Source organism: Chiloscyllium punctatum, chromosome 16 (assembly GCF_047496795.1).
Source record: "Chiloscyllium punctatum isolate Juve2018m chromosome 16, sChiPun1.3, whole genome shotgun sequence".
Classification (NCBI taxonomy): Eukaryota; Metazoa; Chordata; class Chondrichthyes; order Orectolobiformes; family Hemiscylliidae; genus Chiloscyllium; species Chiloscyllium punctatum.
Window position 1 is genome coordinate 4,841,160 of NC_092754.1, and position 22,437 is coordinate 4,863,596.

The following is a 22,437-nucleotide window of genomic DNA, read 5'->3' on the forward strand; positions in this document are numbered from 1 at the left end:
GAATTTTTTTAAAAAGAATCAGTGTAGTTCCATCAGTGAGGTCTTTGTTTCGGAGCCAGGAGACCAGGATTCAAGCCCCACCTACTCCAGAGGTGTCTCACAACAGCACTGTCACTGGCTGATGAGAAAGTATTGAAGTGTGATTGAGAAGAGCTCTTGTGGTGCAGTGGTAGTGTTTCCACCTTTGGACCAGAAGTCCAAGGCATAAGTCCTCGAGCTCCAAAGGGATGTAATTCCATCTCTAAACAGGTAGATTTTAAAAAGGACAGTGTAGTTAAACTGAAGCCATCATCTAAAAACTGCACGATACTCATTGGCAGGTGGGGTTAATAATTTGGTTTAATAATCCAGAGGCCCAGGCTAATGCTCTGAGGAGCATGTGTTCAAATCCCCCCCAGTGACAGACAGTGAAATTGAAAAAAAAATCTGAAATTAAAATTGTTAGTCTAATAGTGGGTGTGAGTCACCCACTCGAATCACTAATGTCCTTCAGGGAAGGAATCTGCCATCCTCACCTGGTCTGGCCTACATGTGACTCCAGACCCACCTCAATGCAGTTGACTTATCTGTCCTCTGGGCAATTAGGGATAGGCAATAAATGTTGATTTAGCTCGTAACACCCCCCATCCCATGGATGAACTAAAAACAAGCCTCACCAATTCTATCAGTTCTGTAGAAGTAGTTTAGATTTTATTCCTGATAAAAAACATTAAAAATTGGATGTTTAGAGTTCTACATGAAGGAATTTGGACTCTCTGAATGCTGACAAGTGGCAACTTTATTACTCCTGACGTGACAGACAGCAAACCTGGTGTAATTAAGAGCCCAAGTCTAGCCAGGGTTTCTGTGTTAAAATGTCTCTGTCTCTCTCTGTCTGTCTGTCTCTGTCTCTCTCTCTCTGTCTCTCTCTCTTTCTCTCTCTCTCTGTCTTTCTCTGTCTCTTTCTCTCTCTGTCTCTCCCTCTGTCTCTTTCTGTGTGTCTCTCTCTCTGTCTCTCTCTCTCTCTGTCTCTCTCTCTCTCTCATGTTGGATTGTAAACAGCCTGAGAGTTTTCATGGTACCGTTGCTCCGGAAAAAGCAAGTTTGCTTTTTTTGTTTAATGAGATTTAAATGATTCGTTTCCTGTCACTTTTTCTCCTCTCTCAACTGTCAGTCTCCTTTTGGGGCAAATTTGCACAAAATGGTTAAATACCTGGGAAGTGACCGGTTTCTGTTGAACTGAGAAAAGAACAGTTTGAATTCCCCTCCCGTCACTGTCTCCTGTGTTCTGGTTGTCCCTGTGCCCTGAGTGCTTTTACAAACAGTTTCCTGCTAAATTACAAAGGTGGAGAAGCAAATCAGTTATTGACTTTAAAGGAACTGATTGTGCCCAGATTGTTCTGAACAATTTATGGTAACTAGCAGATAATCCTGTGTTTTTTTTTGTGCCCTTCTGTGGTAAATGCAATTGAATTCCTACAGTCACTCTCTATCCGTCAGGAGGGTGAGGCTAAATGACCTTCAGCCTTTGTCACTGTGTTTAGGTAGATGTGCAGTTCTAAACCTGGAATTCTATCCGGGGAACGTGCTCAGAGTCTGGTACCCTATTTCATGTTCAAGGCATAAAATTGGACACCAAGATGGTATATGTTATTGTGCCTTTTTGGATGTCTATCTCATTCTCTAACAGCCACACGGGATTTACTAAATTTCCGACTGACATCTTAAATAAAAAGTAAGTTCTCCACGGTTTAAATTGTTTGAATACTATTCAGTTTGAACAACTTGAGTGCTCTCTGTAATAGGAACATAGGAACAGAATAGAGGGGGGTCATTTAGTTCATCCAACCTTCCCACCATTCAGTGAGTGACATACAATGGAATTCTTTGCACTTGCTTTTGTCCCACGTCCCTCAATACTTTTGCCGAATGGGATTCTGACATCCTCACATTGCAGATTCACATCTAATCTACTATCAGTTGCCATTTGTGGGATTAAACGAGTGCTGTACTCCAACCCCCCTGCCAAAGGAGAGTTTCTCAACTTCACTCCAGAAGGTTTGGGCTCTAACATCTCAGATGTGCCCCTAGGCTTTATGCTCCCTGAAGAGCCAAGCACTGGCGTGGAGTTACAATCTGAGAGATGCAAGTGCGAGAGAACACAGGCTCCTGACTTAAGATCCACACGAGCTTCCTCATCCATTCACCAGAGTAAATGGTTTTCCATTGACTTCCTCACTCTGCGTATCTTTGGCGTCTACTTCCCCATGGCTTCGGGAATGAACCTGCAAGTCTTCTACCTCAGAGACCTGGTCGCTATCACTGAGTCACAGATCACATTGTCCAGTCACAATTGTCCATGTGTCAACTCAACTCCCCATTGACCTGGGCTGAATGGCCTCTTTCCCCACCTTCCATTTGCTGCTGTCCAGCCTCCAGGTCCGTCTGAAGTAGGGTTTGAACCCTGGATAGGCACCTCCCCACAACCCATCCCACTGAGGGAGGTAACATTGTCCACAGCCAACAAGAGACACTGAGGGAACAGTGGGTTTCTCAGTAGCTGCTGGCAGCTTGCCACCCAGTTTGTGCTTACTGTAACAGTGAAGAGTAAGGTGTACCAAGGCTGCCTTATTAACTACAAAGGGCAGGAGAAGGTGATTCTGCAGTCTTCCTGCAATCAAGTGACCACACTGTGATTTTCACTCTTTGATCAGTGTGGCACAAACTCGCTGCACATATTCAGGTCACCTGGGGTGAAAATTGCCAAAGCTGTCTGCTTGATGCTGCCTGAGTACTCAAATTTTCTCCTTTGTGAACACACTCCAGCCAGCAGACTTTCCCTTTAAAGTAATTGGGAAGTTGCTGGTCTTGTAGTAAACCACCCCGCAGAGGAAATGAGGGAGGGAGAATATCGGATTGGGGGTGGGGGGGTGCTGCCCAGTGTCACGTACCAGTCATATATAGCGTATCTGTTACGCTGTAAAGCTGATATTGGCTTGGCAACTCAGAGAGGGTGAAACTGTGACTCAATGCCACTCACAATCCCTCACCCCCACATTTCCAGCCTCTGAGTGTCCCTTTAAATAAATCCACCCTCTTCAACTTGAAATAAGTTCTGTGTGATTTCCTTCAGCCCCACCACCCCACCTCCGAACATTAATAACATTGATCAGTTTCAACGGTTACTGACAGGAATAAAGCAAATGTCTTATATTTCTCTGCACTCAGGGTGGGGGAGAGTTTGCTGATAAATGTCTTTTCAAACGTCACGGTGGATTATCTGCTAAACTTATTTTGGACGAATGTGCTGGATTTACTGCTTAATCTATTGTGCTGACATCACTCTTAACAAGCAAAATTAAATCAGGGCTAAATTCATTTCAGTCACTCTATCCGTGGAGTTATTACAAAGAACAACACAGGGTAAAAGAAAGGACATGATCATAATCTCAGGGAGAGGGGGGGAGTTTGAACGACCAGCAGAATAGATCATTCTAGGGGAAAAAAAACAAGCCATCTCATCTCCTGCAAGTAGAAAACTGACAGTCTTTGTATATGTAAATGAAGAATTTAGACTAATGGAGTTGAACCATTTCTAATTTTGTGATGGAGAGCGGATTTTGATTGAAAGTAATTAAGTGAGCTCGCTGTAAAATTAATTAAAACCAAAGGAAGGTTGTGAAGGGGGGGGGGTGCGGGTGGTGGAATGTAGGATGTTTTATTGGATTGGATAGTGATATAGCTCTGTCAGATTTTGGGAGTGGGGTGAAAATTGGGGGTGACCTGAATCTGTGCCCTTCCTCCTCCCACATGGGACATTTGTGTCACTCTAATCTCCTTACTGAGGCTGGTGCGCATTTGTTAGAAATAATCAAGCAAATATGGTCAGAAATTGTCAGCTTTCAGATCCAATTTGCCTGACAGCCTCGTGTGTGGCGTTTCGTCTAAGCTCTCTGTAAAACGCATCTGACAGGACTGCAGACAGCTTGTACCTTACAGTGATTTACAGCAGATAAGCCTCTTTTCCCTCGTTCTCTCTCTCTCCATCTCTCCCTCCCTCTCTCTCTCTCTCTCTCTCTCCTGCCCAAAAAGACAGAGAAAAAAAATTAGCTGTCTTTCTGGCAATTTAATAGAAAACCTGCTAATTCTGTATCAGAGTGAAGGGTCCTCGACCCCAAGGGAGCAAAGGGATTTGAGGACCATTTAATTTTTTTAAAAGCAGTGCAAGCAACACTATTCTTTTTTAAAATTCCCTGACTTTATTTTGTTACTTAAATGTTTTGAAGGATAAGTAACTAATCAGCAATCAGTAACTTCTGGGACTGGAGAGCAGCCTGCTGTAAGTATGTGATCCCCCAGTTCCTCACCCTTCTGCCTAAGCAGAAGGCTTTGTGAATGTCAGGACAGGCCCTCGAGTTTATAAACGTAAAGCTACAACAAGAAAAAGGAGAGGGCCTTTTTTTTTGTTCCTCCCTTAAACAGGCAGGTAAGGCTGGAGGAGTGTGCACCAATTCTGACGCATTAATTTGTGAAATGCTTCTGTACATGGCAACAAAATTCAGGGAGAAATAAATGTGAAGTCGATGTGATTTTTCAAATCTTTCCATAATGATTCGAAGGCACTGCTTGCTTGAAGGTGCTGTCACAATTCTGGATCTCCTTGAAATGAATCTCTATTGAACAGACTGAGAAAATATTGGTTTTGCAAATTTTTTCCTCAAGTCAATATTTTATGTTAATTGTCATCCACACTCTGATTGCAACCTTCACAATGTCTTCCCTTCAGAAGTGTTGAAAGGCATTAAAATGTCATCAGGGAAAAGATAGCAATGTGCTCGTTTATCTGTGTGTTTCTCAAGCCCAGTTTTAAATTCCTTCAAATCACTTCTCTTTTGGTTAGTGGTTGAGGTGGGTGGTCTTCTCTCACTGAATTGATAGAGACAGTAAGAGAACAATCACAAGTGCCTCCCTCTATCTCCCTCTCTCTTCCCACCACGTAGGCAAAGTGATGATCTTAGACTGTACTGAGGACACCATTTCTGGGTTTCACTCAACCCTCCCCTTCGTCCGGGCTGGGGAATGCCTGAAACTTTTGCTGTCAGAACTCCCTCAAAGGCAGAAAGTTGGGAAACATTTTCTTGATTCTTAGTGAATGGAACTTGCAATTTAATGTTTTTGTCACACAGCTTGTTTCTGGAAATGATTATAAACCAAATGGTCCCTTTAATGCACTGGAGAGTCGCAAATATAGACCTTTCTGCACAAAGGTTGGGTTTGATTTTTTTTTGTTCTCCCTGTCGTCAGTAAGTTGAAGTTGGTGTGCTGTGGCCTTTGATATCCTGATGTTTTGAAAGATGTGGGACAATGAAGGAACATTTCCTCTGTATGCCATATAATACAGTAATTACAAACCCATTCAAAAGGGATATATTTATAGTTTCTCTAATAGTGTTACAGAATATCACTCGCATGAAAATGTGAATGATGTAACCTGTCACTCCTGAGTATTTTGGAAGGTGCTGGCCCTGTCCCTCACTCTGGGAGAGGGGTTCGAGCTGGTGTGGTGGCCCAGGGCTAGACACTGTGGCTGCACACTGGCCAGTGAAGGAGTGGGAGGACATATGTTCATACTGCTGTCTCCCACATGTTGGAATGATACCATGAGGATACCGTTGGGGTGAGAGACTTGAACATTAGAGCTGAATTAACTGAAGCAGAGAAGGCTAATGGGAGATCTAATCAGAAGCGTTTACAATTAGTTCAGAGTTTGAAAACAGGAAAGATTGTTTTCACTGGTCAGTGAGTTGGAAATAAGGGGGCTTAAACTTTGCATTAGAACTGGAGGCTTAAAGAGGGAGGTTTGAGGAAATCTTTCATGCACAGGATTATTAGAATAAGGAATAAATTACCACAAGTGGCTGTTGAAACCAATTTAATCACAATGTTTAAGAGGGAGTTAAACACTTGAAGGAAAATATTGACGGCTGTGAGGAAACTGGATCTAGGATAGATGGCACTGATATGGAACTGGTAGCCCTGGAGTCAGGAGAGGCCACGATGACCTTCTTTGGTGATTGAATTTCTCCTTCAAATGTCAGTGAAGATGTGAATAGCAAGAACAAAAGACTTGCATTTGTATATTAGACATAACAAAGTGATATGCGACCAGTCAAGTACTTGTCAGAACGTAGTTCTTGGTGTAATGCAGGATAAGGGGGCAGCCAGTTTGTGCACAGCAAGCTCTCACACAAAGCAATAAGCTAAAAGGCCCGAGATTTCCAAGTGGTCCTCTCACCCCACTGATGTTGTGAGCTGAGAGTAGTTTGGTTTTTGAGGGGCAAGACCCAAAGGAAAGGCAGTGAATGCAAGAAGGCAGATGTCTGTTTGCTGATAAAGTCTTGCCTCAACTTTTACAGTGAAGCCATGTGTTATGTCCTTGTAATGATGTGACCCACAGTCAACATGGTAAACTGAACAGCTATCTACAACACCATTATGTTTTACATTTATGTCAATTGTGTTGTTCAGTTCAAAAATCTCTGCTATGTCCCGTGCTTAGTCATAGAGACGTACAGCACTCTTTAAATATGAGGCACAAAATTTTGTTTTCATTAGTTCCTGGGAAGCGGGCATTGCTGGCTCACCCAGCATTTTTTTTTTCCCATCCCTAATGACGCTTGGGAAGAGCGAGGTAGACGCCCATCTTGAATTTCTGGAAATCCATGGGGGAAAGGGTTACCCACAATGCTGTTAGGGAGGGAATTCAAGGACCCAGTGACAGTGGAGGAACAGCGTTATATTTCCAAGTCAGGATGGTGAGTGGCTCGGAGGGGAACCCTCGGGGACTGGTGTTCCCATGTATCTGCTGCTCATGTCCTTCTTGATGGAAGTGGTCATAGGTTTGGAAGGTACTGTCTGAGGAACTTTGGTGAATTTCTGCAGTGCATCTTGTGGTGAAGGGAGTGGGTAGAGTGCCAATCAAGTGGTCTGCTTTGTCCTGGATGGGTAGACTTTGCTAGAGCATCTTGAGTGTTGTTGGGGCTGCACTCATCCAGGCAAATGGAGATTCCATCACACTCCTGACTTGCGCCGTATAGATGATGGACAGGCTTTGGGGGTCAGAAGGTGAGTTACTCACCACAAAATTCCCAACCTCTGACCTGCCCTTGTAGCCACCATATATTTATATAGAGAGTCCTGTTCAGTTTCTGGTCAATGGTAACCCCAATGATATTGATAGTGGAGATGCCATCAAATGTCAAAGCAGAATATTTCAATTCTTTTGTCGCATGAGCAATGCAATTAAATCGTTTATAACAAGGCATCAAAGATTTTTTTGTCCAATGTTAAAAGAGGAAGTCATTTATTCTGCCATGGATATTACCCTGCACCAGATTCTCAGTTAAAGAGCAGTCTGGGTACATTCTTTGCTTGAAAAAATGTAATCGTGAGTTTGGCCACGTTCCTACATCAGTGCAGTTGAGTTCAAAGTACCTTCTTTTTTCTCTCCAGCCCCACAGTGTATGAACTGATTGCTGTGAAATGCTTACCTCAGTATCGCTGGCCCACACGGAAATGAAGTAAACCGAGAAATCAGCGCATTTCGGAAAGCAGTCCTCAGCAGGTAATGTAACCACACCCCCAACTGTTTTATCATTTAATCCCAGAGTGACTACTTTGTGTGGGAATGCTGAATGTCGGCTAAAGATTTCCTTTTAATTTAAAAGTTAAAGAAGTGGAGGAAAAATTCTAATCCTCTAAATAAAAACCGAAAGAACTGCGGATGCTATAAATCAGAAACAAAAAACAGAAATTGTTGGAAAAGCTCAGCAGGTCTGGCAGCACCTCTGGAGAGAAATCAGAGCTAATGTTTTGGGTCCAGTGGCCCTTCCTCAGACCCTCCCTCACTTGACCCGAAACTTTAATACTGATTTCTCTCCACAGATGCTGCCAGACCAGCTGAGCTTTTCCAGTAATTTCTGTTTTAATTCTGTTGAGCTGTTTGTTAGTGAAACGGATTGGTCTCAAATAATCCAAATCAATGATTGTGGCAATTTATATTCAAGCTGTGAATCAAATGTTCTCAGCAAATTGTAAGGATCTTATGAAAGAAAACTGGGCGGTTTCTAAAGTGATGATGTTGCTGGTAAACTCTGATGTGGAGGTGCTGATGTTGCACTCGGGTGGACAAAGTCAACTGTCACACGACACCAGGTTATAGACTAACAGGTTTATTTGAAATCACAAGCTTTCAGAGTTCCACTCCTTTGTCAGGTCACCTGTTGGATTATAATCTGCTGTTGTGTGACTTCTAACAAACGTTAACTATAAGCGAATTGCAGGTGACAATACAACATGCAGTTTTGCAACTTTGATATGACATGGTGGTTGACAGTATTACAGACTTGTTATGGTGCATGAGGCCATTCAGCCCAACATGACTGCACTGGCCCTTTAAGCATTTTTATTTAGTGCCTCCCTCCTGCCGTTCCCCATACCTTGTTTCTGTTTACGTAACAATCCAATGTCCCTCTTGAACTTGCCTCCATTACACATCCAGGTAGTGCATTCCACACCCTAACTACTCACGTGGTGAAAGCCATTTTTCTCACCACATGTTTGATTCTTTTGCAAAACACTTTAAAACTGTGTGCCCCTAGTTGTCAATCTGTTTATGAGGGGGGAGCCTTCTCTCCCTATCCACTCTGAGTTGGGCATCATCTTGGGGGAGTGGGGCTTGTGGAGAGAAACAGAGGCTGGAATTTCCATTTTTGCTGCAGTTTGGGCTGGAATAGTGGTCGGGTTTAAGACAACCTCAAATAAACCTCGGCTGATTCCAGTCAATTGCCCCAGTGTTAATTCAGTAACGCCGTTTCAGATTGTGTTGGGAGCAATCCCACTGGGGCATGCAGAACATTGAGCGGAAGGAACTGGAGAAAATTAATTGCTGACAGAGATTTGGAAAGATTTGAGAGAACTCCAAGAAGCATTTCAGCTTCCTTTCGGTGGCTTTGCCAAAGCAGAAGCAGTGAGCGGTTCGGTGGGGGACCCTCGAACGGGAGGGAAAGGGAATGGAAGCATGAGTTAGCAAAGACCAATGGGAGCCAGTTAGTGTGCAACCTGTGGTGGGTCAGTGATGGATATGAAGGTGCAGCGAGAGGACATTCGCCATCAATCCCTCGCAGTATTGTAACCTCTCCACAAGGTGATAGAGCAAGGTTTCAGACACTCCAGCATCATTGGGCTGCCTGTGCCGGGCAACACCAGAGAAAGTGGATCAAAGAGGACCTGAAGGAAAGAAATTGAGTTCTTGCAGCTGGGATCTCTTCCTGGTCTGGAGCATTAAATCCTACAGCCAGGAGTCTACACCCAGGCCATGGGAATATTAGCACAGAGAAAGGAGGGACATTTATACAATATGCCTGTCTGATCAGAGCAAGTATTGGTGCAGTAGTAATGTTCCTAGACTAGTAATTGAGATCACCCAGAGTACTGTTCTTAGGGCATTGGTGTGACTCCCACCATAGCAGATGGTGAAATTTTAATTAAATAATATCCGGAATTAAAAGCTAGCCTCATGGTGACCATGTAATTGTTGCCATCAAGACCCATCTGGATCATTAATGTTCTTTCAGAAAGGAAATCTGCCATCATTACCTGGTCTGGCCTACATGTGACTGCAGACCCACAGCAATGTGGCTGATGTTTAACTGCCCGCTGGGCAATTAGGGATGGGCAATAAATGCTGCCCTAGACAGTGACGCCCACATCCCATGAATGAATTTTAAAAATAATCTCAAGGTGGTTCACTGCCAACGTAATGCAGGAAGGGCACAACTCAATAATTCTCAAAGCAATATGATGGCAGCTACTTAAATGTCACAGGGAACAAAACCAGGATGTCAGAATGGCAGTGGAGAGAGAGGGAAATTCATATGAAGTAATATTGACTGCTATATGCAGAGACAGCCTCTCTGTAATGTTAGTAACTCATTCAGTCTGCTGCAGTACTGTCCTTAGAGCTATAGTATTTCCTGCAATAATCTTCACAATGAGATAAATCATCTCAATATGTGCACAAAGTTTGCGACAATATCAATTTTCTTGGTCCTGATGAATAACTAATATTGGTGGATCTGATTGTCTCTCTTTAAAACTACATGGAAATTTACATTAATCCATATGGTTTCTCCTGCCCAGGCTGTGATGATTACTGCTCCTTACAGATAGACCTATTGAATCTCAGCCCTAGATGTTAGTCGAGAACATGTTTCGGAACTCACCTCCAGCTTTTGCCTCCAACAAACACTTGCTGGAATTTAACTAAATCAAACCGTGCGTGACTTCACCCAGAGCTCAGGTAAAGCTGCTCCTACTGTTCCAGGTTGTACCATTGGAGCGCTGGCTGATGTGGGTTATCGACAGATACATTGATCTGCTTGGCTCATCTATCAGGTGACTTTGGAAGCTGGAGTTAGTCACACTTGTTACCTGGCACCCATCCCAACCTAAACCGTCCCACTGTCCTCCAGGAGGACATTCAGGGATTGTCCCAGACTCTGCCGGTATTCACAAGGGGGCACCAGAGTTTTGTTCCCAGTAGCAACGCAGCCAACTGATTCACTCGCTGACTCTTGTAAATCAACACGAGGGGATCCTTGTTTCCGATGAGCCAAACTAAAGACATGTATTTGTGTTCATGACCAACGGACAATCAAAGCACTTTTCAACTGGTGAGGTACATTTTGAATTGTCATCACTGTTGTAGCATAGCAAATGCAGCAGCCCTTTTTCTGCACAACAAGATCCCACTGACCTAAAGATGACAATGATCAACTCTCCCCTCAGTGATGTTGACGGTGAGGTGGGATATTGACCAAAACAATAGGATGAACTCCCTCCTCTTGCTCAATAGAATATCAGGAGATCCTTTACGTACACACTCTAAGGGGTGGTATCTCTAACAGTGCACACATCCTTTGTGCTGCACTGATATGTCAGCCTTGCCTTTTGTACTTAAGGTCTGGCATACGTTTTGAACTGTGAACCCTGTGACTCAGAGGAGAGAGCATTCCCAACAGAGCCACACGTTGGCTGCACAGGTTGTACTAAGTTATCTGAAAAGGTCCACATCTGATTGCCAACCTGGAATGTGTGGCTGGATTGTGCTTATTATTACAATGGATTGGAACAGCTTGAAGTTAGCTGAAATTGTGTCGCTGGAAAAGCACAGCAGGTCAGGCAGCATCCAAGGAACAGGAGAATCGACGTTTCGGGCATGAGCCCTTCTTCAGGAAGACAATATCATGCCAGGCTCTTGCTTCTAATTGTAATGCAGCAGCCATCACTGGAGATGCTGATCCTTGTGTCTTAACGTCTGGGTGAGATCAGAGTAGGTTTTTTTTCAATTCGCTCACGCATATGGGCATTGCTGGCTGGAGTGTCCCCAGTTCCTTCCTGAGAAGGTGGGGTGAGCGAGCTGCCTTCTTGAACTGCTTCAGTCCATGTGCTGTAGGTTGACCCACAATGCACTTAGGAAGGGAATTCCAGGATTTTGACCCAGCCACACTGAAGGAACAGCGATATATTTCCAGCTCAGGATGGGAAGTGGCTTGGAGGGGAACTTTCGGGAGGTGGTACTCCCATGGGAGCTGTTTCCTTGATCCTTTCGATGATACAGATTTGAAAGGAGATGTTTTAGGATCTCTGGTAAATTTCTGCAGTGCATCTTATAGATGGTACGCACTGCTGCTACTGAATGTTAGTGGTGGAGGGAGTGGATGTTTGTGAATGTGGGGTCAATCAAGCGGCTGCTTTGTCCTGGATGGTGTCAAATTGTTGTTGGAGCTGCACTCATCCAGGCAAGTGGGGAGTACTCCATCACACTCTGTCTTGTGCCTTGTAGATGGTGGACAGGCTTCGGGGCGTCAGGAGGTGAGTTACTCACCACAGTATTCCTTGTCTCTGACCTGCTCTTGTATGGCTAGTCCAGTTCAGAAGAATTATAGTTACAGAGGAGTGATACAAGCACCTGAGCAGGGATCAGAAAACTGGCCTCAAAAAATGTTATCCATGAACCCAAAGTGGCTGCTGACTCTGGGTGCATAGTGAACAGTGTCAGTCCCTTCCAAAATCATCCCAGAGAATTCTAGTCAATAACGATTATAGTCTCTGATCGGCTGTAACAAGTTCTCTTCCATCAACAGTTTGAAAAGGTCTTGCCCTGATTCAATCACATCAGAGTACTAATGCGTGTCAGAGTGGAGCTGGCTGTAGCAATAGTATGCACTGGAGCTGTAAACACTATCAATGTGTTTGTATCAGGCGATGGCTCCATTTAGTCATAGTAGTAGAGAAACCTGCAGATCTGTGGGAAAGAGTGACAATTAAGTGCAGATAGCAGCACAACATTAATAGAGATTGAGCCGTAGTTACTACACGGGCTGGACAGATGCTCAACAAAACAGTGATCATGTGCAGCAGTAACTGGGTGAAAAAAACCTCAGCACTGAAAATACACAAGAAAGCCATCACTTGGGAATTTGAGGGAAGGGGATGGAGTAAGGGATCGGATGGTGGGATTGATTTTTAAAAATTCTTTTAAGAGATGTGGGCATCAATAGCAAGGCCAGTATTTATTGCCCATTGCTAATTACCCTGGAGGAAGTGTTAGTGAGGTGTCTTCTTGAATTGTTACAGTCCATGAGGTATAGGGATACCAACAGTGCTCTGACAGGGAGGATTCCTGGATTTTGACCCAGTGACAGTGAAGGAACAACGATATATTTCCAAGTCAGGGTGGTGAGTGGTTGGGAGGGGATCGCGTTCCCATGTATCTGCTGCACTCGCCCTTTTAAGTAGTAGAGTCACTGGTTTAGAAGGTGCTGTGTGTGGAACTGGGTAAATTTCTCAATGTGCCTTGTATACAGTGCAGCGACTGTGCATCAGTGATGGAGGGAGTGAATGTTTGTGGATATAATGCCAATCAAGAGGGCTGCTTTGTCCTGGATGGTGTCGAGCCTTGGAGTTGCCCCCATCCAGGCAAGTGGGGAATATTCCATCACAGCCCTGACTTGTGCCTTGTAGATGGTGAACAGGCTTTGGGGAGTCAGGAGGTGAATTACTCCCTGCAAGATTCCCAGCCTCTGACCTGCTCTTGTCGTTGCCATATTTATGCAATGAGTCCAGTTCAGTTCCTGTTCAGTGTGGAAGATTGAATGGGGGGAAGCACTGTTGACTGTCAGGGGGTGGTTGCTGGATGCACTCTTGTTGGAGATGGTCATTCCCTGGCACTTGTGTTTGACAAATGTCAATATTATGAGCCTGAAGAGAGTCACTGTGTGTGAACAATAACTGTGGTTTTACCTGAGGAGCTGCAACTGGAACTGCAGACTGGATGAAGTCAGTGGTCAGTCCCACCTCTGCTTGTGGGAAGATGTTGATGAAACAGCTGAAAGTATTGTTCTTTCAGCCCAGGGATTTGGGTTAGAGAGCAGCCAGCCTGGCTGTGTGAGTCTTTGCCCCTTCTCAGCTGTCGAGATGAGTGAAGTATAAGACCATAAGACATAGGAGTGGAAGTAAGGCCATTCGGCCCATCGAGTCCACTCCACCATTCAATCATGGCCGATGGGCATTTCAACTCCACTTACTCGCATTCTCCCCGTAGCCCTTAATTCCTTGTGACAGCAAGAATTTATCAATTTCTGCCTTGAAGACATTTAGCGTCCCGGCCTCCACTGCACTCCGCGGCAATGAATTCCACAGGCCTACCACTCTCTGGCTGAAGAAATGTCTCCGCATTTCTGTTCTGAATTTACCCCCTCTAATTCTAAGGCTGTGTCCACGGTTCCTAGTCTCCTCGCCTAACGGAAACAATTTCCTAGCATCCACCCTTTCCAAGCCATGTATTATCTTGTAAGTTTCTATTAGATCTCCCCATAACCTTCTAAACTCCAATGAATACAATCCCAGGATCCTCAGCCGTTCCTCATATGTTAGACCTGCCATTCCAGGGATCATCCGTGTGAATCTCCGCTGGACACGCTCCAGTGCCAGTATGTCCTTCCTGAGGTGTGGGGACCAAAACTGGACACAGTACTCCAAATGGGGCCTAACCAGAGTTTTATAAAGTCTCAGTAGCACAACGGTGCTTTTATATTCCAACCCTCTTGAGATAAATGACAACATTGCATTCGCTTTCTTAATCACGGATTCAACCTGCATGTTTACCTTTAGAGAATCCTCGACTAGCACTCCCAGATCCCTTTGTACTTTGGCTTTATGAATTTTCTCACCATTTAGAAAGTAGTCCATACTTGTATTCTTTTTTCCAAAGTGCAAGACCTCGCATTTGCTCACATTGAATTCCATCAGTCATTTCCTGGACCACTCTCCCAAACTGTCTAGATCCTTCTGCAGCCTCCCCACTTCCTCAGTACTACCTGCCTGTCCACCTAACTTCGTATCATCGGCAAACTTCGCTAGAATGCCCCCAGCCCCTTCATCTAGATCATTAATATATAATGTGAACAGCTGCGGCCAGTTGCAGCTGAACCCTGCGGGACACCGCTCGTCATTCTGAAAAAGAACCTTTTATCCAAACTCTCTGCCTTCTGTCAGACAGCCAATCCTCAATCCATACCAGTAGCTCACCTCGAACACCATGGGCCCTCACCTTGCTCAGCAGCCTCCCGTGTGGCACCTTATCAAAGGCCTTTTGGAAGTCTAAATAGACCACATCCACTGGCTTTCCCTGGTCTAACTTGTCACCTCTTCAAAGAATCATGTAATCCCATTCAAAAAAACAAAGGGGAAGCTTGTTCCCGAGGCTGTTGGGTTGGGGACTTGCTCTGCTCCGAGCTGACCGGTATTCCTGGGTTCTTGGCAATGATTGAGTTTGGAAATACAGCTGGCCTGACTCTTGCTCTGAGCTGCTACCAATCCACCCTCAGCATGGGCGGCATGGTGTCTCAGTGGTTAGCACTGCAATCTCACAGCACCAGGTACCTGAGTTCGATTCCAGCCTCAGTCTGTGTGGAGTTTGTACTTTCTCCTTGTGTCTGCGTGGGTTTCCTCCAGGTGCTCCGGTTTCCTCCCACAGTCCAAAGATGTGCAGGTCAGGTGAATCAGCCGTGCTAACTTGTCCATACTGTTAGGTACATTAGAGGGAAATGGGTCTGGATGGGTTACTGTTCAGAGGGTCAGTATGGACTTGTTGGGCTGAAGGGCCTGTTTCCACACTGTGGGGAATTTAATCTAACCATAGACGCAGTCCCAGACACACAAACAAATAAAGTCATCGGATGCCACCCTTGATCATCGCACTTGAAAAAAATGGCACAGCAAGATCCAATTCCTGATGCTAGCTGTCTCAAGGGGAGGGGGGAAGAAAAGAGCTTTTCTCTCCCTGCCCCTCAATCGCTGACATCAGTCACCTCGATAAATGCAAACATCAAATCACCAAAATATATGCATTTAAATTTCGGAAGATTAAATTGGATTTGAGTCGGTGACTCTGTGTCCCCTGTTACTTGATCTGTTTGGATGTATCGCATGTTGAAGCATGAATCAGACATCAACCTGGTCCAACAAACACTGGACTGAAATTGAAAATCTTCAACATGAAGATTAAACTGGGTTTCAGGTTGATGTGGCAGGTCCCTGTGTCAGGGTACAATGCTTTAAGGCTTTTCTTGCAAACGATGTAATTGGTTTTATGCTGATCTGCGCAAACCTTTAATTTTGTCTTGCATCCAAAATAAATGTTTTTAAATGAGATTATATAAAAGTGCATTCAGCTCCGTTTTACCTAGGATAAGTGCTGGACGGGATCAATTTTCCAATTCTTAGTTAAAAAAAAACTTTCAAATGCAAAGACTTTCCCTCAGCAGGAGATCACTTTCCCTCCTCATTATCCTGCCGCCCGTGAAGGCGAGATGGCCTCTAATTTATTATCGTTTATTTCCAGCTCCTTTTTGTTGCATCAACAATGTGACGAAGGTTATTAAAAATTAATGTTCTTAATTGGAGAAAGGGCTGTTTGGCACATAGATCACTTTCTCAGATACAATTATATTTTGTTGATGCAACATCTTCCCTGATATTAGGTACACCCAGCTAGACTGGAGAAATGGAGACAGAACAGAGGGCAGGAGCCATTTTCAAACCCACTGTCTGGAAACAGTGCGATAACACCTTGACTATGTTCTACACCGAGGGAGTGAGGGGTGTGCGACTAATTGCCGTCAGATCACAGACCAAATGCTGAAGGGGAAACTAGTACCTTTTCTAGAATCCTTACAGGGTAGAAGCAGGCCATTTGGTCCATCAAATCCACACTGACCCTCCGAAAAGCATCCCACCCAGACCCACTCCCCCCATTCTGTAACCCTGCGTTTCCCGTGGCTAACCCACCTAGTCTACACATCCCTGGACACTGTGGGCAATTTCCCATGGTCAATCCACCGTAACCTGCACATCTTTGGACTGTGAGAGGAGACCGGAGCACCCGGAGGAAACCCACGCAGGCACGGGGAGAACGTGCAAACTCCACACAGTCACCCGAGGCTGGAATCGAACCCGGGTCCCTGGCGCTGTGAGGTAGCAGTGTTAACCACTGTGCCATCCTGCCACCCTTGATCATTCAAGTATGTCTCTAACTCCCGTATCCCTCTTCTCTTTGCATTCCTCCATGTGCCTGGTCTGTCCATATCGTTGTATACCATGTACTGTACATATATTCCCAAATACCTGCACATATCACCCCACTGTATCTCCCTGTATACTTTCTGTATCTCACATTACCTCTGTACTTTCTGTCTGTCCTCTGCATTGCCTACATCCCTCCAGTTAACAATGAAATACAGAAATTATTACAAATCTAATATGAGAATTAAGAGTTAAACATGCCGTTTGGACACTCTGTGGGCCCTTGAGTTGCAGACACATACTGGTGCTGTCAGTTCACAAATGTGTCTTAGGGCATTTCCCGATCATTCGATGTTGTGTCCCAGGTAAAGTCAGAAGTCACACCACACCAGGTTAGAGTCCAATAGGTTTATTTGAAATTGCTCCAAATGTTTGTGATTTTAAATAAATGGAGTATAGCCTGGTGTGGTGTGAATTTTCCATCCCAGCGCAACACCAGCATCATGCCCCAAGCAGGTAAGAGGGTTCTTTAAGCTTCTCTTAAGAAGTAACCTGAGAGCCCCTCTTCTCGATTCCCTGTTCACCACCATCATTGGCAGAGGGAAGTGTGTTCCCCAGTCTGCTCCCCTCCCTAAACAAGATGAGGTGTGATGCCTACAGAGGGGGTGGGAGTGATCTGCACCAGATCAGTATTTGCCTAAAAAGAAGACTGAAAATCAAGATGAGGAAAACTGAAACACACGTGGGGGTGCAAGAAAATGAAGCAATTAAAGTCTCCAGCAAACTAATTCTGACTTAACTTTTCAGTTCATTGCAAGGGATGGTGCTCTGGATCTCAGCCACTGCAGGTTTGTTTTATGTCAAGGCCTAGAAAGATTCAGATATGGCCAGGTACAGATCAACACAGTCTAAATGTGCCCCATTTCCAATTTCTACCAAACTTCACTACATCCCTGCAGTGATTGGGACCAGGTGGATCTGGTTATCTTCTAGATTGGGGTTGTTAACTTGGGCCAAGTAGGAAAGCCTTGGCTGACCAATATAACCAGGAGATAACTCGGCGATTTGGAATCTCCTCAGTTTAAGGTTACTGACTCTGTGCTGGCTCATGTCCACAGTCAGTGTGTTCCTGCTATTGCTGGGGTTCCTGTGTTTTGGAGGAGGAGAGTTTTCATTTTCTTTCCTCTTGTTTAAGGAAGGCATATACTCTTTTGGTTTCTTTATTGTTTTTTGCTGTGTTTGTTTTTTAAAAAAGTAAAAGTATATATAACCAGGAGGTTAGAGTCTCCTCAGTTGAGGACTGGCCACAGTAAATAAGGGTGACTTGGTGTTGAGGGCAGCCTCTCTGCTGTTATTTCAATCTCCCTTCTGCTTTAAGCGTTTTCTTAAGACCTGATCTGAAGAAGGGTCACCAGACTCGAAACGTTAACTCTGTTTCTCAATCCACAGATGCTACCAGACCTGCTGAGTTTCTCTTGCAATGTCTGTTTTATTCCACTTAAGACCTGCCTCTTTGACTGATCTAATGTGTGAGTGTCCCATTCCACCAGATCAGGCCATTGAACTTGTCCATTTGACCTGTCAGAAGGCTGCGATCTGCATGTAGTCCCCTCAATTCCATCAACCTCAACCTGCTGTTGTAGCTCCATCTGAAACATTGATCTGAAAGCGAGCCTGTGAAAATCCCTGGGAACATACCATCACATTAGAGAATGAACGTTATTGTTGAGAAGGAGTTGGAAACAGCTCATTGTGATGTGACGTTCCAAGTACCACACAATCACTTGTTAAAAATGAGATTAACACAAGAAAACCAGGGAAGCCAGGATATGGGGCGGGTGCTGGCAGGTGGGACTAGATTGGGTTGGGATATCTGGTCGGCATGGACGGGTTGGACCGAAGGGTCTGTTTCCATGCTGTACATCTCTATGACTCTATATCTGTGACACCCCGCTCCCCCCCCCCCCCCCATCCCTGCAGGTAAACTCTGTCCATGAGAGACAGTCAAAAATAAAAATGCACGTGGACAGAGAGCAGCTTTAAGTTTGGTTTCTTGAGAATGCAGAGCTAGTTTTCGCAAGGTAACTGTTATTAGATTAATTCTTAGTGAATTGGAACTCAAGTTTTGCACAACTGAGAAAGGGGAGAGATTGTTCACCAGCAGTCACCTCATTAAAGGTTCTCTGCCAGTCAGCTCAGGCCAGTGGCCAAATGTTAGCCAAGGGGCACAGAGAGTTACTGCCGTCTCTCACACTGATAACGACTGGGGATGGGGACAGGTACTGCTAACCCTCAACACCCCCACATCGCATCCAGCTGCCATCAGTGATGTGATACTGCTCGGGTACAGCTCAGGTTCTTCCTGGTGTTAATCTCTGTTGATGGTCTCTGAGGTATTTGGAAATGGCGTACTTGTTGAATCGAGCCTTCGCTGGAGCACAAGATTGGGAGAAGGGATGTGATTCTGGAGAGGTGCATGGAGGGCCATACTAGATCCCAGTGGGCCACACCTGTCCACATCACAGAGGGCTGTTCATTTCCTCGTTTCAGGAACATGGACAAAAAAAACGTTTCAAATCAAAGTAAAATACTGCAAATGCTGAAAATCTGAAACCAACACAGAAATCGCTGGTGAAACTCAGCAGGCATGGCAGCAACTGTAGAGGAGAAACAGGGTCAACCTTTTGAGTCTGGTACGTTTTCTTCAAATCTGGCAGAGAATAAGTGACAACTGTCAGACTCCTCCTCTGATCCCCCGTGCCCCCCCCCGGGTCATGACCTTGGCAGGAGGTGATAGCTCTAGTGCTTTTGAGATATCCCAGAGACCCAGGTCACGTTCCATGGCAAATGGTGCCATTTGAATTCAATAAAAGGCTAGAATTTAGAGTCTAAGGTTGACCATTGTCGATTTTTGGGAAAATCCATCTGGTTCACTAATGTCCCTTCAGGAAGGAAACTGACATCCTGACCTGGTCTGTTCTACATGTGACTCCAGACCCACGAATGTAGTTGATAGTTGATTCTTCACTGCCCTCTGGGTAGTTAGGGTTGGGTAATATTCACATCTAATGAATAAAAAGGACTGAGTACTGAGCTGTTGTTTCCAGAAGGTTGACTGGATTTGAGGGAGGACGATCAGGATAAAGATAGTGAGAACGGAGGGGAGGAAAATCTTGTTGACTCAAACATAAGCTGGGTCCCTGGACTCTAGACTATTGCCTCCTCCCAATGTCATGATCCAAGGGGCAGATAGGAGGAAGTGTTGGAGAGGTGACCCTCAGCCCCTGGAATTCTCTGCCCAGAGGTTTGTGGATGCTCCATTGCTGAGTAAATTCAAAACAGATTGCAGGTGTGAAGGGAATTCAAGGATTTTGAGATGGCTCAGGAAAGGTGGCAATTAGGTCGATGATCAGCCATGATGGGGAGGAACTAGCTCCATGGACTGCCAGAGACACCTACAGCACAGAATGAGGCCATTCAGCATATAGGGGCTATGCTGGCTCTACAGACATTCAGCTCACACATTTCCCTTTTCTTCATGATCCTGCCAAACCCTCATCCTCCAAAACCAAATGGTCCAACTCCCTTTTTTTTTAGTGAGTTATGAAGTAAGCCTTTCACCTCCTATCCAGGGAGAATCTTTCAGATCACAGAATGCCCTGAGTGAATAAAAAAATACCGTATTCCTGTGGCCAGGAAATCTTTGGCTGGAAGGTTTTGAACCACTGATCCTGTGGCCTTGACCCACCCCACCGCGCCCCCCCCCCCCCCACCCCCCACCCCCCCTCACTTTGGCTTAAGAGTTTCGTTAGGCCGTCTCTTTACCTTCTCTGTTCTGAGAAGAACAGTGCCAACTTTTCCACCTTTTCCTCCTAACTCAAGATTCAGCAGGTCACCTCCAACTTTCCACCAGGAAATACTAATGTCCAGTGAAAGAATTTTTATATAAGTGTCTGTCTCCTGATCCTGCTGCTACAGAACCCAAATAAGGTGATAGGAATTCTCTGTCAGAAATCCTGAGTGAATTTGAACCTGGGTTCTGATAGAAGTCTCTCAGTGAGTCATGTTGTGTAGGTACCTGCCGGAGGTTCATTGTCTGTCAGGCTGACTGACCCATCCCATCATCATGAATCCCCCCACCTCTCAATCAGCAGACATACCCCAAACAAGCCCCTTGCGGCATTGATGGAGCTGCCCTCTCTCAGGGTTAGGACAGAGCAGGTATAGGTTGGCAAATGACAACAGTGGTACACACCATTCACCCTGCTCTCCATGGAAAACAACTCAGTACTGAGTCCATCCCCCAGTTAACATCCCACCCCACCCCCCACACACATACACACGCGTGCACACACATGTGCAGACACACATACACACGCACACACCCACACACATGCACAAACATACAACAATACACACACATGCCATCTACACTGGGTGGCCCAGCCATTCTTTCGGTGTCAGATGGAGACTCTCAAAGGTTACTCCTTGGAAGAATGTGAGAGGGGGGTTGGAATTCCTCATTCGGTCAAGTTTATTCAAACTCTGGCAATTAAATCAATATTTCTGGGTCCAGTGGAGGTGAGTACTGGAGATATGTTTATCAGGAGGAGGAGGGGGTGGTGATGGTTTGAGGAGCACATCCCTGTGCTCCGTGCTGCTCATTATTTGACTATAAATTAATCATTGATACGTTTCAGTTGTGGGAATGTATGGACGAGCTCCTAGAGGAGGTACAACCCGATATCACTGAGGTTAAGATGTTCTTTGAATGTCGTTGTTCATGTGTATTTCTTGCTAATCCTGCATTGTGCTGCCCAGGAGAAGGAATGGGACAAAAAAATCAATTACCCAGCTGGACAAAACCTGCCCTCTCTGAGCTGAAGTTAAAATCCAATGGTCAATCAGGGCTGGAAGGACACCTACCAGAATGACTGGGAAAGTATAAACATTTTGATCCTGAGTAGAATCATCTCAGATCAGCTGGAAATCCAGTCAGTGACATGGACCAAAACTGACTATGCTAGACAAACTCAGCAGGTCTGGTAGCACTTACAGAGAGAGAAATGGAGTTAACTTTTTGAGTCCGATATGACCCTTGGAATGGCTTTATGCTTTCTTGTGTTGACGGTATTCCCAGTAGCACATCCCTGTTATACTTTGAATAAAACAAAGAACTGCAGATACGTCGGGGTGGACAGGGTGTGGTATTGCCTAAGAGAATGTTGACAATCTACACTCCCACAACGAGAGCCAGGGTCTTCAGTCTGTCCAGCCAACCCTATCCCGAACGGCCACACTCCAGATCCCGGGAACTTGCCACCCATTCAACACGAAGGAAGTAAAGGCAGTGAGCTAGCCTGGTGGAGCGAAATTATTGATATTCAAGAAGGTCACGCCTTTGTTCATGATTTAGGATCAGCCCCTCCCCTTCACAATGAAAGGGTGAATGGGGGCCTGAATGTATTTAAATGTGCACTTGTGATGCCAAGGCATTCAAGGCGATAGGCCATGAGCTGAAAGATGGGATGAGAACAGTCCGGGTGGTTGTTTTTGACCAGCACGGACTGGATTGGCTGTTTCTCTGAGCTGCACATCACTCTGACTGTATGGCTGGTGGCAGACTCCCACAGCCTGGGACACCCACAGCAGGGTGATAGGACATGGCAGTGACGCTGAAGGCAGAACCCAGGGAGGGTGGACAAGAAAGAAACAACACATAGGAACAGGCCATTCAGCCCCTTTAGTCATTTCTAGCAGCATTCAGGAGGGTATGAAACTTTCCCAGGGATGGGGGTGGGGGGGTTGGGG

General features: G+C 45.2%; 1 protein-coding gene across 14 annotated transcripts in view; it reads left to right on the forward strand.

Annotated features, from left to right (window-relative positions):
- The window catches only part of casz1 (castor zinc finger 1), a 390,214-nt gene that overhangs the window by 213,439 nt on the left and 154,338 nt on the right, over positions 1 to 22,437 (forward strand). For all 14 annotated transcript variants that reach the window (XM_072586051.1, XM_072586063.1, XM_072586065.1 and 11 more), the window contains one exon: positions 7,492 to 7,603. The gene's annotated coding sequence lies outside the window, so the exon portion shown is untranslated. The remainder of the gene's footprint in view (positions 1 to 7,491; positions 7,604 to 22,437) is intronic.